The following is a 14,349-nucleotide window of genomic DNA, read 5'->3' as shown; positions in this document are numbered from 1 at the left end:
GGAAAGAAAGTAATGTTTTTCATGGAAACTAGGGCATCAAAGGTAGAGGTGAGGGTGTGATTGCGCAGATCGCTAGCTACAGAAATGGGATGGTGAATAGAAGGCCAAAGGCTAGACAGTTGGGATTTTGCAAGTGCAATTGTAAGTGAATTGGGGGATAGTGTTTCCAGAGGCAGACACAGAAGGAAGTAGGGATGGGCAGGGGATGAGGGGTGTGGGTAGCGAGTGATACAAGGAAGTGATCAGAGATGGCCTTATCTGTGATTTACACAATGGGAGTAATGAAGCCATGTGAGATGGTAAGTGAGGGACTGAGAATATGGGTAGAGGAGAGGTATTGATAGAGAGATAGGGGGATACGAGGGCAGTGAACTCAGAGGAGAGCGAGCATGATGAGTTGAAATGGAGGTTGAAAACACTGAGAATGAGAATTTCCTTGATGTAGAGGCTGAGCAAAGAAAACAGTGAGAATATCGCAGTAAGAAAGTTGGCAGGGTACTTGGGTGGGCGGGAGAGGACAAAGATTTTAAATGAGAGGCAAGAGGAGTGGAACAAGGTAAGATACTCAAAGGAGGAAAAGGTGCTAGGTGAGTAGGGGATCCGGCCAAGGTCGATTTGGTGATAAGGGCTATACCACCACCGCGATGGTCTAGGCAGGGAAAAGTGGTGGAAAATATAGCCAGCCAACAAGGCTTCATTTAAGGAGAAGTTGACATTACCCCTCAGCTAGATTTCCATCAAGGCCATGATGTCAATGCAATCATCCACAATAACCTCATGAATGGCAAGGGCCTTGTTTAGAAGTGATTCTAGAGGGGTTGCCTAGAGGGGCGGTGATATTTGATCCTCCTTGAGAGTCAAAAGGTTCAGTATCGGGAGGGACAGGAGGAAGTAGGAACGATTACCCCCCAGCCAGTTCACTGGGTGGAACGATCGGCAAGAGAGTTGCATGGGACAGCTGGGGTTACTGCCCTTTAAGGAGGCAATGGTGTGTGCCTCAATGGGCATTTCAGTGGATCCCAAGAGAGGCACAGAGTGGAGCTGTATGCTTATCTAAGAGGGAGTCAAGCCTGGGATTGTAGCAGGAGAGTAGAAAGGTTGAGGAGTGCTGAAGGTTTGGGGTAGGTATTTGGGAGGACAGAATACCTGAGAGGGGAGAAATTAAAGGAGGCATGACAACAGGACAGAGAGGTCCAGGAAGCCTAAAGAGAAAAGAAGAAAAAAGGGGGAGAAAAAGTGGAAATGGAAGCGAGGGGCTCAGGTCTGGACAGCAGCCAAAATGCACAAGTCAATGAACACATGTTATGGAATTAAACTGACCACTCTTGAGTCCATGGGATTTAAGCAAGCAAAGATGTTTATTCAAGCATATGCAAGGGTGAAGCTTCTAGTATCCCAAAGAACTTCTCAGCAATACAGAGTTTGCAGCAATATTTTTAGTTCTTAACTTCCTAGATTTACTATACAATTCTATGACTGCCATCAATCATTAATCACTTTAATTCATTACATGCATCATGTGGTTAATAACCTGATCAATGGACAATACCAATCTAGCAGATGTTCCCTGCTATCTCAGTGCCTGGCCATGAGAGTGCTAGTTACTTGGTGATTGTCTGGCCATCACTTCCTCTTTATCTCATTCCCACAGAATAACATGTTTACACAGACTGCTAGGCTTTTATTATCACGTTGCTGAATTTGCAGTCCCAGGACTGACACTGGTCAAGTATCCCATCATGCCTATCTCCACTACAGTACTTATTTTAAGACAATTAGTACACTCTGCGACTAGCCCTATTTAGCTCTATCCAAGACTAATTCCTTTTGTCCCACTAACCTCAAGTTACATAGACCTGGTTATATAGCAAAATTAGGATATATTTATCCTGATAGTACATGGGGAATGAAGCTGTATATCCAAATTTTTTCATGAGGCCATGTTTGGAGGCATAGTGAGATATGTAGATTGGAGCATGCATGAACTTACAGATGGACATATATTGATTAAGTGAGTGGGTAAAATAATGGTAGATTGAGTTCAATACGGGGAAGTGTGAGATCATCCACTTTGGATCCAAGGAAAGCAGGTAAGTGTATTTTCTTAATGTTGAAAGAATTTATCTCAAGGGGGTTAGAATATAAAGGAGAGGAATATATGCTTCAGTTGTACAGAGAATTGGTCAGACCCAATCTGGAGTACTGTGTTCAACTTTGGGCATTGTACCTCAGGAAAGATATTTTGACCGAGGAAGGGGTAAAACAGAGATTTGCCAGATTGACAGCAGGGCTTAAAGGGTTAAATTGTGCAGCTAGGTTGCATTGACTTGGTCAAAACTTGAAAGACTGCAGCATTTTTGTTCTCTCAAGACACAAACAGAGCCCTTTTAATTTAATAAAGGGAATAACTGTTAGGTGATTTCTTATACTGTACAGCTGGCGAGTATATTGAAAATATATCCCTTTGCTGTCTTTCTCTTTTAAAGTTATACCCTATAGATCAGAACAAAGCATATGATAACATACACTGCACAATGTATATGGCATACACTTGTAATTGCATAGATTTAGGGGAAATGATCATTAAAACCTAATTCTATTTATTGTGTGTGATCTATATACACTTACTGGTTATGTGAGTATTGTTTACATATATTAACTTTATTTCATAATATTGAATTGCAATACTCAAAAGAAGAACTTCCACCACGGTTTTAAAGAAAATAGACATTCAGCTAGTGTCAACATTTGCTTGTCAGATGAAGCCCTCACTTGTACATACCATTTCATCCAGTTGTTCAATGGCATGCTGATAAAAGTCACCTGACATCAATGACAGACAGCTCGGAGAATTCAACACTCCAACTTCTGGTTTGAAGTCAGATTCTCAACTGTCAGTTAAGTATTTGGTACAAGGGAGTAGCTAAATCCTGATACTCACAAATGATTGTCACCCCTTTGAGACTCTCTTCACTCAGCTAAGAAATGATTTACAAGAAGACAATAATGGGAGAAATGAAAAGGAAATAGCTGAAGAGAAGAAAAAGAGTTGGAGATGAATATGTTTTGATTTAAAGAGACTGCATGGGCAGGAACCCAAATGCATGGAAAAATAATGAGCTGCTTGTGCTCCAAGTTAATGTAGTAGTACTGATAATTTAATGTGGCTGTCTTCTGTTGCTTGGACTTGCAATTTCCTATGTAGTTGGGAACTGGAAGGTAGAAATAAATGCTGCCAATAGGACTGGGTAAATTCCTATTTATGTCTTCCACAGTGGGGAGCTTTAACTCTCAAACTGGAAGCTGCTGGAATGCACAGGCTGTCTGCCCAACAGTCTGTCTGGTTGGCCAATCCAATATTGGCGGCCACGCCCCATATACATCTTGAAAGGGGCGTAAAGCCATAACTGGCGTGCTGCCTACATGCGAAGATCCGCCCACGCTCAGGTAGTTACGGGGGGGAGTGATCGGCAGGGGTCTCAAGGGTGAGAGAGAAGGCAGCCCAGGCAGCAGTGGCCCAGATTTTCCTGGTGGAGCCTGGAACTTACCGTTTAGGGCCTCTACTTCTTCCCTGACAGGTTCTACTAAGCAGAATACTCACGATGGACACCTCACATACACATTATGCTGTTAAAATGTCATTGGAGTCTAATGCAAGCCAATTAGCATATATTAATGAGACGTCTACCGAAGTCAGGCAAACACTTCGGCCACCTGCAAAAAGAGGTGAGTTAAATCTTACGTAGGGCAGGAATGGAGCAGCAAGTAGGCACCTTGACTTTAACTCCTGTTCCGCCTAACTTATTCCAATTTAAATCTGAATTAACTAGTTTTTACCAAATATCTCAATTCATACTTGCTTCCTCGCTGCTTTCTCCTATCAGCAAATCACTATGTCGTTGAAATTCATTTGCTCTCAATAATTTTCCAGGGAATCAAACAACCAGAAGTTTCTGCTCAGCATCTCCAGGCAACCCGAGTAGCAAATATTGAGAGCATAGAAAATAGCAGCAGGAATGGGCCATTCAGCCCCTTGAGCCTGCTCCGCCATTCAAAAAGATCATGGCTGACCTTCTACATCAACACTTTCCTGCCCTATCCCTATATCCCTGGATTCCCTTAGTGCCCAAAAATCTATTGCTCTCAGTCTTGAATCCACACATCCACAGCCCAGTGGGGTAGAGAATTCCAAAGATTCACAACTCTCTTAATGAAAAAATTTCTCCTTATCATAGTCCTAAATGGCCTATCCCTTATCTGATGTTATGCACCCGAGTTCTACACTCTCCAGCCAGGGGAAGCAGCCTCTTCAGCATCTACCCTGTGAAGCCCTCAAAGAAATTTTATACATTTCAATGAGATCACGGGCTGGATTTTACCAGCCCCCCCGACGTCGGGGGTCGTGGCAGGGGTGGCCGGAAAATACCTCCAGGAGAGGCCTGCAACGGGCCTCGACGCCGGGAAGGCCCCGCCCCATATTACTAGCGGCGGCGAGGCCTCATGGTGGCCTCCTCGCTGCTCAACAACAGAATCCTAATTTAAATATTTAAATAAATGTTAATCGGTGCATAATCACTTTCCCCGTCCCGACAGCCATCCCACACTGAAATTCCAGCCGGTTGCCAGAATTCCTGCGTCTTTGGATCTCCGTTCGGAGATCGGCAGCAAGCTGTAAATATTCAGCCCCACCTCTTATTCTCTAAACTTTAGAGAATATCAACCCATTTTACTCAATCTCTCCCTATAGGATAACCCTCGCAGTCCAGGAATCAATATAATGAATCTTAATTACCCCTTCTAAGTCAAATATATCCTTCCTTAAGTAAATAAACCAAAACTATTCTTAGTACTCCACTAGTCACACCCTGCCATCTCAAAAACTATCCATTTATTTCTACTGTCCGCTTTCTGTCTGTTAACCATCCATGCTAATATATTACCCCTAATCTCATGAGCCATAATCCTGTGAAACAAAGGACCATCGAGCACTCAGTTTGGAGAGAGATTGTTATGAGGTGTCACTCAATGGCAGGAGCTTGGCCCCCAGAATGGGGAGGGTGTGGATGGGTTAGTAGTAACAGACATTGGGCTAGATTTGGTCCTTGTGCAATATTGTAAAATGGGTGAGGAACTGGCAGGACATTTCACATCTCTCCCCCTTTTTATTTCCATTGTCTTTGTCTGTTTTACCCTTTCGGCCACCATCAAAATATCTCCAATGAGTACAAATTAGCCATTTGGCAAAATAATTAAAATCAGCTGCAAACTCAACATTTTAAATGGTTAAATGGATTTTAAATCTAACTAATATTTGGAGAAGTGAAAGTGTTTCATACTTGAGGTTGCTCAGTCCAAAAACTCAAAAGAGAATCTCAGTACACTTCATAGCGCTGCACCCAAAGAGAAGTGTCAATAATCAAAATTGCTTCAGGGGTCATGGTAAAACCTGTTATAATGCAGAAAAACAGCAAAGAAGCATAATATATTGTGAAATTATTTGCTTTATTCATGCAGCAGGTCATCATTGTGTGGGCCAATTTCATCAAGAATTTTACAACCTTTTTATGTTTTAGTGGATCGATGAATGGATTGTGCAGAGTGCCCAGAATGTTCATTGTGCCCACAGTCCCAAGGTATCTTAATCTGGCTCTGATCATGAGACTCTTTTGGTGACGGGTTTATATCAAAATTGAACAAGAGATATGATGATAGTTAATATTCTGGCTTAAAATATAATAAATGTGATATAACAGATGAGTAAGTGAACTTAAGTCAGTTGTACAATCTCAGAGGTTAGCTGACATATTTTAATCAAATTTATTTTATCCCCATTAAGTATATTTTCTTATCTAACTCCTTACATTTTCATCACTGCATCCCAATGAACAGAGTGGAGGAACAACATGTTTTCTGTGTTCTGCAAATGCCACTTTTCAGTCCACCTCATTGTAATTTCTGGCAGTGTTGTGCGTTGCAATTCTCTCCATTTCTCCAACGTTTGCCTCCTCAGTGACATTTGCATTTTACTCTCACTGTTTATAAGACCGCCTAAATCTTTCAATTGGATTGACTGTTATGCGGTTCACTGACAAGTTCACTTGCAGTATCTTCCATCTCCACAATTTAAGTTCACAGTAATATTATGTAATTTCATTTGAACAATATTTGTACATTCTACACAATTTTTGAAAAATGCGTTATCGGTGGAAGTTCTTCATTAGGTCATCCTACCTGCCTACTTGTCACAATCTAATAACTCGCGTGCTTTTCTATGTCCCTAAGATAAGATGCACATGCTCAGAACTGGCAAACAGCATTGCACATATGGCTGGCAGATTCAAGCGTCAATCGCTGGCTGGTATTTAAACCAGTCATCACAGTAGTGGTGAGCCATGAACCGTCATGGCTTGTCTACCTCAGTGTCCTGACCTACTTTTGTGTGTACTTGTACTGGTGTTTCTTTTTGGCTGAGGCTAGCACAAGGGTTTGCTACATAGTCTGCACAGCGATGCTCATATCAAATGACCCTCTCGCATACTTTGCAAAAATATTGCTGCATGGTTACCATAGCAAACACACTCCAACAGCTGGATTGATTTATTTCCACTTCCAACTTGCTGAGGAATGCTTGTTGCTGCAAAAAAAGTTATTTTAGCAACATTTCTGTATTGTCCTGTGTGAGAGAATGTTGTACATAGCATGCTATAAAATACCATTTTTATTTCAGTAGATAATAGCCTGGTGAGCAATCAAATAAGGAATAAAAATTTATTGGCCAAGAGTTTCCGCTTTGGGTGCAATCAGCGTTCCGGCCACAAATTGCACTCAGAATTGAACCAGTTTTAACAAGTTTTTTTCCTCACGTTTCCACTCAAACTCATTTACATATCACCGAATGTAAAATCCTCCATGAACCAGGCAGTGTTTTAAAGCTAATTTTTTGAAAAAAATTTGTCTTTAAAAATATTCCAATGTTAACTTGGTGCAATTTTATCAATACAACTGAACATGGATTTATCACAAAAAAATAATCATTTTAATCTAGTCCACTATCTGTGAGTAACCCGCTTTTAAATAACTGAGAATGACTTTTAAAACACTATACAGAACCATCTACTAAATTCATTGCTGTATAACGATCAGTTTCTTAGTAAATTTTTAAAATTTGAAAAGCTTTTAAAATGTACCCTTTGGTGTCCTTGGACTGAATTTTGCCACAGCCTTCACATTGGACTGAAAAGCAACTCCTGTGCCCACACTTGCCAGCAGCGGGACCAGCTCAACGATTTTACCAAAGGCAGCCCCCTAATTTGTCGCCTGTAGGCCCACCATCCAATCAGAGGCCCAGCAGCTCTAGAGCATTGGTGACCCCACAGGAGAAGTGGACATTGTTGAGGCAGCTTGGGGACAGCGAGGCACCTCAGCATGGAGATGCTCTTGGACAGATATAAAATCTCAGGGGCCAAGGGCGGTAGGCCCTATGGGATGGAGGAGAAACCCCTCCTGGGAGATAGTTGGGGCCGTGGGGGTAGCTTTCGTACCTGCCGCCCCTTCTTTGGGCCGTGGAGCCTCTGGCTCCGATGGCCTCCTAGGCTGCCACAGGGTGGTTGCCTACATGAAGTTGGTGGCCTCCCCACGTGGCAAGGAGGATGCCCCACTGCTGGTAAAATGGTCCATAATTGGGCCCTTAATTATGCAAATCAGCTGCCTGCCTCCATGGAGCGGGCAGCCGATCCACCTTGTGGCTCTTCTCCTGCCTGCCGCTGGGAAACTTGCCCGGCGGCAGGACAGTGACAGGGAGCCATCCCGATGCGGTTTCACGTTGTTTTACCGGCCCCTCTGCCTCCACTCCTGCCACCTAGGAGCCGGTAAAATTCAGGTCCTTGTGTCTAAAAAAAAAAGCTTAATTTTAAGGGTCTGCTCAAAGGCCTGCAAGCAGGCATAATTTGGGATAATTTGCCATGGTGATAAACTCAGTTGAGGATGTGGCCAGTTTAGTGTGTGAGGCCAGCTTCTAAGGCGATGTTTTTTAAAGTAAGGCAATAAATCATGGAAATTTACATTTGAAATTTCTCCATCGTTTGCTCTGGCTTGGCCAATTTCTGGTTGAAGGAAACACAACCAAGCAGAAGCTCCAGACCACTATGTCAAAAATATTTTTTCTAAATTGTTATTATAGGTACAGTTCAATCTTTTTTATATTTTTCCAGAAATAATACTAATACTTGTAGATCAGATAGTTCAGTGGAAAGAACAGTAGGAAATAGAATGGTGATTAGAATGACTGAAAAGCTAAAACATTTGGTGATCAATTAAAAATTTGAAAGTGGTGGTGTTTACAGATGCCTTTAGGCCAAAGGATCAGTCAAGTGGCCTGCAGTGTAAATGTGCTGTAATTAGATGTTCTGGTAAAATGGGTTAAAACTCACTTGTGGCAGAACCTGCCTCTCAAGGATTGGCCTTCACAGCCATCAGCAAAGGTGCAGCAAGAGAAGACACAACACTTAAATGAATTATATTAAAAGCAAAATACTGCAGATGCTGGAAATCTGAAATAAAAACACGAAATGCTGGAAATGCTCAGCAGATCTGGCAGCATCTGTGGAGAGAGAAGCAGAGTTAACGTTTCAGGTCAGTGACCCTTCTTCAGAACAGAAGAGTTCTGATGAAGGGTCACTGACCTGAAACGTTAACGCTGCTTCCCTCTTCACAGATGCTACCAGACCTGCTGAGTATTTCCAGCATTTCTTATTTTTATTCCACCTAAATGGATTGTTTGATGCATGTCCATTATCTTTCCTAGATGGAAGGATGCCAACCATATATTTCACATAAAGACATCGCCAGCTAGTGGATTATAAGCAACATTGTGATTTGAGAATAAACTAATTATGGACCAGCATGAGAAGACTTCCCTTCAGAGTTAACAATGGAAAGAAAGCCTCTTCCCCAGACATTAACTGTGTCCTGAAAGAGTAAAATTTGCAAAAAAAAATGTAGACTTTTGGTAAGTCTGTGGAATTGAAAGTAATTCAATTATTCATCCAATTGGCAATTAGACCTGTTTTCTCTTTGCAAGGCAAATATCACTGAGAATTATAGAAACTTGCAGCACAGAAGAAGGTCATTCAGTTCCTCGTGCTTGTGCTGCCTCTTCGAAAGAGCTGCCCAAATTAGTCCCACACCTCAGCTTTTCCCCATAACCCTGTAAATGAGTTCTCTCCAAATGCACCTCCAATTGCCTTTTGTAAGTTCCGATGGAATCTGATTCCATCAACCTTTCAGGCTGTGTGTTCCAAATCTGAACAACCCTCTGTGAAAAAAAATTCTCATCAATTTCCATCTGGTTCTTTTGCCAATTATTTTGAATCTATGACCTTTAGTTACTGACCCACTAGCCTGCCTGATTCATGAAACCCCTCATTAATTTGAATTGCTGTATTAGGTGTCCACTGAACACTCTCTGCTCTAAAGAGAACAATCCCGGTGTCTCCAATCTCTCCACATAACTAAAGTCCCTCATCCCTGGTATCATCCTGGTAAATATGCTTTGTACTCTCTTGACATCCTAAAGTGTGGTGTCCGGAATGGTACACAATACTTCAGCTGAGGCCTAACCAATGATTTGTAAAAGTTTACCATGATTTCCATGGTTTTGTATTCAATGCCTCTATTTACAGAGTCAAGTATCCCACACACTTTCTTAACTTACCCTGCCATCTTCAAAGATTTGTGAATATGCACCCCAGCTCCCTCTGCTCTTGCACTCCCTCAAAATGAAACCATTTAGATTATACTGCCTCTCCATATTGTTTCTCCCAAAGTGTATCACTTCACACTTATCCATATTAAGTTGCATCTGCCATGTGACTGCTCATTTCACCAGTCTGCCTATGTCCTCCTGAAGTCTGTTCCTATCCTGCTCACTAGTTACTATATTGCCAAGTTTTGTATCATCTACAAATTTCAAAATTGTACTCCCTATACCCAATTGCAGGTCATTTATATGTAACAAGAAAAGCAATGTTCCTAATATCATCCCCTGGGGGACCTTACTGCATCCTATCCCTTAAACAATTACACACCCAAGTAACCAGTGTCCATTTAATACCACGTGCTTCCAATTCCAACCCATAGCATTGTTACAATGCACAAGGAGATGGATTGAGAAGTGGCACTAGTGGGGAATGGAAAGCAGATGGTTCCTCCATTCTGTTAGTTGGAGTGCACTGTAAGAAGAGAACCCGAGGAGCTGGAAAACAAAATATATTAAATAAAGATAAAATAAATTTGATTAAAATACCAAATGTCCACCTGAGCACAAAAAATGTGCTTTATTTCTTATTGCAAAATGTTTTCCTCCTCCTTCCCCTCCTCTTCTGAAATCATTAACTCCCCAGTGGGTTGTGCTAGTTACCCGGCGATACCTCACCCAAGCGGCCATTAATTATGTGTATGTGCTTAGCAGCAGGTGCCAGCAAGTTATCTGACCATGGGGGTGTCACATCCAGGCCTGATCCCATCCTCACCTGATGTCCACATTTTCCAGCAATCAGCACTGAAAGGCAATCAGGGGCAGGAAGCCTGGCCCATTTTTTCCTCTGAAAACTGGGTGCTCTGAGGCCAACTACAGCATCCCTATCACCACCCTGCCTGACATCAGTTAACTCTGCACCAACCACAGGTCAAATTCAGCCTAGTTCAGCTACTTATTAGAAAACTCAGTGAGCAATTACAAAAGCAAAAATGTTCCATTAAACACTTCTGCCATGTGTGAACCTAAACTCAGACTCATTCATTGCAATGCAAGTACTTTAGAAATCCAGGTTCTAACACATAATCAGTACATCTCACCAGACCTCAAGACATACTGCAAAAATAAGCACTCTAGGTTCATGTCAGTGATATTGCCAGGGATCTATTTAAGAAAACAAACAGACAGAAAAAAGACACAGAGCTGTACTCAACTGTTTATCATCAGTGCAGCTTAACCTTGTCAAATAATTTGAAGGCAGGAAGCATTTTTAAGCACACTGGTAGGAATACAAACTGATAAACAAAACAGTCTAGAATGGTAAGTGTTGCACACACAGCAAACTCTCAGAACAGCACATAACTGCTGTAAAACTGCGCTGTTACGAGAACCACACAAACTCGGGTCTGAGCTCCTTTCAAATAAAGTTTTTATTCATTCATCAACCTGCTCTACCATTTAATGAAATGCAGAGCTTGGCACTGAACAAGACCAGCATGGCTTTCAGTGCAATTACTATGTGAAATGCCAATACACTTACACAAATCATAACGCTGAGGAGTAATGCTCTAAAATTATCTGTGTCCCACACTGAGATTATTAGTGGTTTGACAGGTTAGCTAAAACTCTAATAAAACTGTTATCTGCCATAGTCTTGTTCTGTGAAAATGTGATATCCAATTCTTTCTCATGGATACAGTGCTCAACATAACATTAGTTGGAGTTGAGCTGCTTTTTTTTCCCTCATCGCTCTAATCTCCCCAGCCCACATATAAGGTTGTCATGGTTATGAGATGTGGGCAGGTTGCAGCCATTTCCGTTCCAATTATTCTCGCTGCCCTTCCTCCCTGACTTCTAGTAAGCAGCTTTGCTTAGCAATGCATTAAATCCCCCCAAACCCTTGTGGCACAGCGGCTAAATGCACCACGCAGTGTGGTACCAAGGCCACAGCTGGAGTACTGTGTACAGTTCTGGTCACTGCATTATGGGAAGGATGTGATCACACTCGAGAGGGTGTGGAGGAGATTTGCGAGTATGTTTTTTTAATTTGTTCTTGGGATGTGAGCATGGCTGGCTAGGCCAGCATTTATTGCCCATCCCTCATTTCCCTTGAGCAGCTGGTGGTGAGCCACCTACAACTGAAGGGCTAGCTAGGCCTTTTCAGAGAGCAGTTAAGGACCAACCACATTGCAGTGGGTCTGGAGTCGCATGTAGGCCAGACCGGGTAAGGATGGCAGATTTCCTCGCCTGAAGAACATTAGTGAACCAAATGGGTTTTAACAACAATCCAATAGTTTCATGATCATTACTAATTAATTGAATTTAAATTCCTCCAGCTGCCGTGTTGGAATTTGAAATCATGTCTCTGGAGTATTAGTCCTCTGGATTACCAGTCCAGTGACATTATCACTATGTTACCATCCCCCATGTTGCACGGAATGGAGAATTTTAACTGTCAGGAAAGATTGGATAGGCTGGGGTTGTTTTCTTTGGACAGAGGAGGCTGAGGGGAAACCTAATTGAAGTGTATAAAATAATGAGGGGTTTAGATAGTGTGGATAGGAGGGACCTATTCCCGTTTGTTGAGAGGTCCATAACCAGGGGACATAGATTTAAAGTAATTGGTAGAAGGATTAGAGGGGAGTTGAGGACAATAACCTCCTTCTGTGCTGTAAATGTTCAATGATTCTAAGAGTTATGGACCAGAAATATCTCATGACCGTTCCCCTGTGTGTACTGAGTAAGTTAGGTTAAGGATCGATGAGTCAGGATTCCCACTCATGATTTTTACCTAGTGATGTGTGCTGAAAAGCACATGTGCTTGGATACATGTGAAGACCCCACAGTTTAATAGCTTGCAAACAATTCATAAATGATGAATAACAGCTTGGACAAGGTAGTGGAATGCTGTCAGCACCCGAATGTGTCGGACAGAAAGAGGAAATTGCGTGTGTGGGGAAAGGGAAAGAATCTATATTCCCTTTCATGGTGAAAATGTACATTGGTACTTCAATGTAATGAACAACTAATCTAGCTCAGATTTTCCCTGTGCACAATGGGTAGTGGAATTGTACATGTATTTATGAATAGATTTATGATTTTTGCACATAACCCACAGAGGAAATCCACCCCTAATATTTTCCTTAAGTAATAATATTTTTTAAAAACCCAGCTGCTATTTGTGGTCTGTACATTCCATGCCACTGTTAAATTGAAACAGCATAGCAATTTGTGCCTTTATTCCTGTGGGCTATTTGATTTAGTAAGCTGTGGCATAAAAATCATATATCATAGCCAGAATACTAACTTAGGACTGTAGATAAAAAGGCGAAGTCTCAGTTAAATTGCACGTTACAGCCTGGAGCTATTTGAATCCTGAAATCTGACAAAGATGTCAGTCAAATTGTTCATATAAACTTGGAGGAAGGAGTTAAGAGAGATCATTTGGGGTGTTTCTTATACCATGCTTCCTCTACTAGTACTAGGAGTACATTTTATAGGTGTTATACTTTCTACTCAGGGTAATAATAAATGTTGCAGTTTATATTAAATTGTGATACAAAAAAAAATTCCTTTAAGTACAAAAGACTATCTACAATAAATCTAGATGGCAGAGTAACATTGCTACTGAAGATAAGTAGAACAACCCTATATGTATATATATATGTATGTATATATACAGACAATGACTTCTTCAAATATAAGTCACACAGGGAATGATAAAACTGCTCTGTGGACCATATTTTCAGGCAGAGTGCAGTTCTCCTGAGATTTCTCTCCCAAATTAAGCTTCATTATAAGTTTCAACATGAATGTCCAGAAAATGAGGACTGTCATGATTGTATGTGTGGGCTTGAGTATTAGAGACTATATAGTACTTGGAAATGAAACTGAAAGTAACTCAGTGTTTTTGCTGTAGCTTGTTAAAGCAGTTAAAGCTTGTTAAATCGTTGTTAAATTTAAATCTGTGACTTCAAGTGTGATTCTTCAGCCTGAGATGTGACATTGGCAATGAGGATATAAAAGAGAAACAATACAAAAGTAAATTCGGAGATATTTGGGATTGTGTCATGACATTTGCTGGAGCTGATATGTCTGCAGTTCAGGGAATTGAGCTGTTTAATCCAACCGGTAATGCCAGTACCATCAGTGTAAAATGGAAAGCATGGCTGGAGGAGTTTGAAGCGTATGCTGACAGTCACAGTTTGTTTTTGGATGGGGCGACGGTGGTGCAGAAAGCACAGCAATGGACCTTATTGCTGTTCAATGTGGGTGCATCAGTGAGAGAGACTTTCAAGACATTGCCTGACATGGGCAAAGAGACATATTATGAACGTGCAGTGAAAGCTTTGAAGGACCATTATGTGGTGATGCCAAATGCCACATTCCAAAGGTACATTTTCCGTCAAATGAGACAAAAAACAAGGAAAACAGTAGCCCAATTTGTGACTTATTTGAGGCAGGTGTCAGGTGGATGCAATTATGTTGCGATGGATTTGAATACCCATAATATGGATCAGGTGATCCAACATTGCAAGTTGGATAAGTTGAGGCGCAGGCTGCTGGAAAGAGGTGGTTACTTAATGTTGAATGAC

Source organism: Heterodontus francisci, chromosome 6 (assembly GCF_036365525.1).
Source record: "Heterodontus francisci isolate sHetFra1 chromosome 6, sHetFra1.hap1, whole genome shotgun sequence".
Lineage (NCBI taxonomy): Eukaryota > Metazoa > Chordata > Chondrichthyes > Heterodontiformes > Heterodontidae > Heterodontus > Heterodontus francisci.
This window is presented reverse-complemented; position numbering follows the sequence as displayed.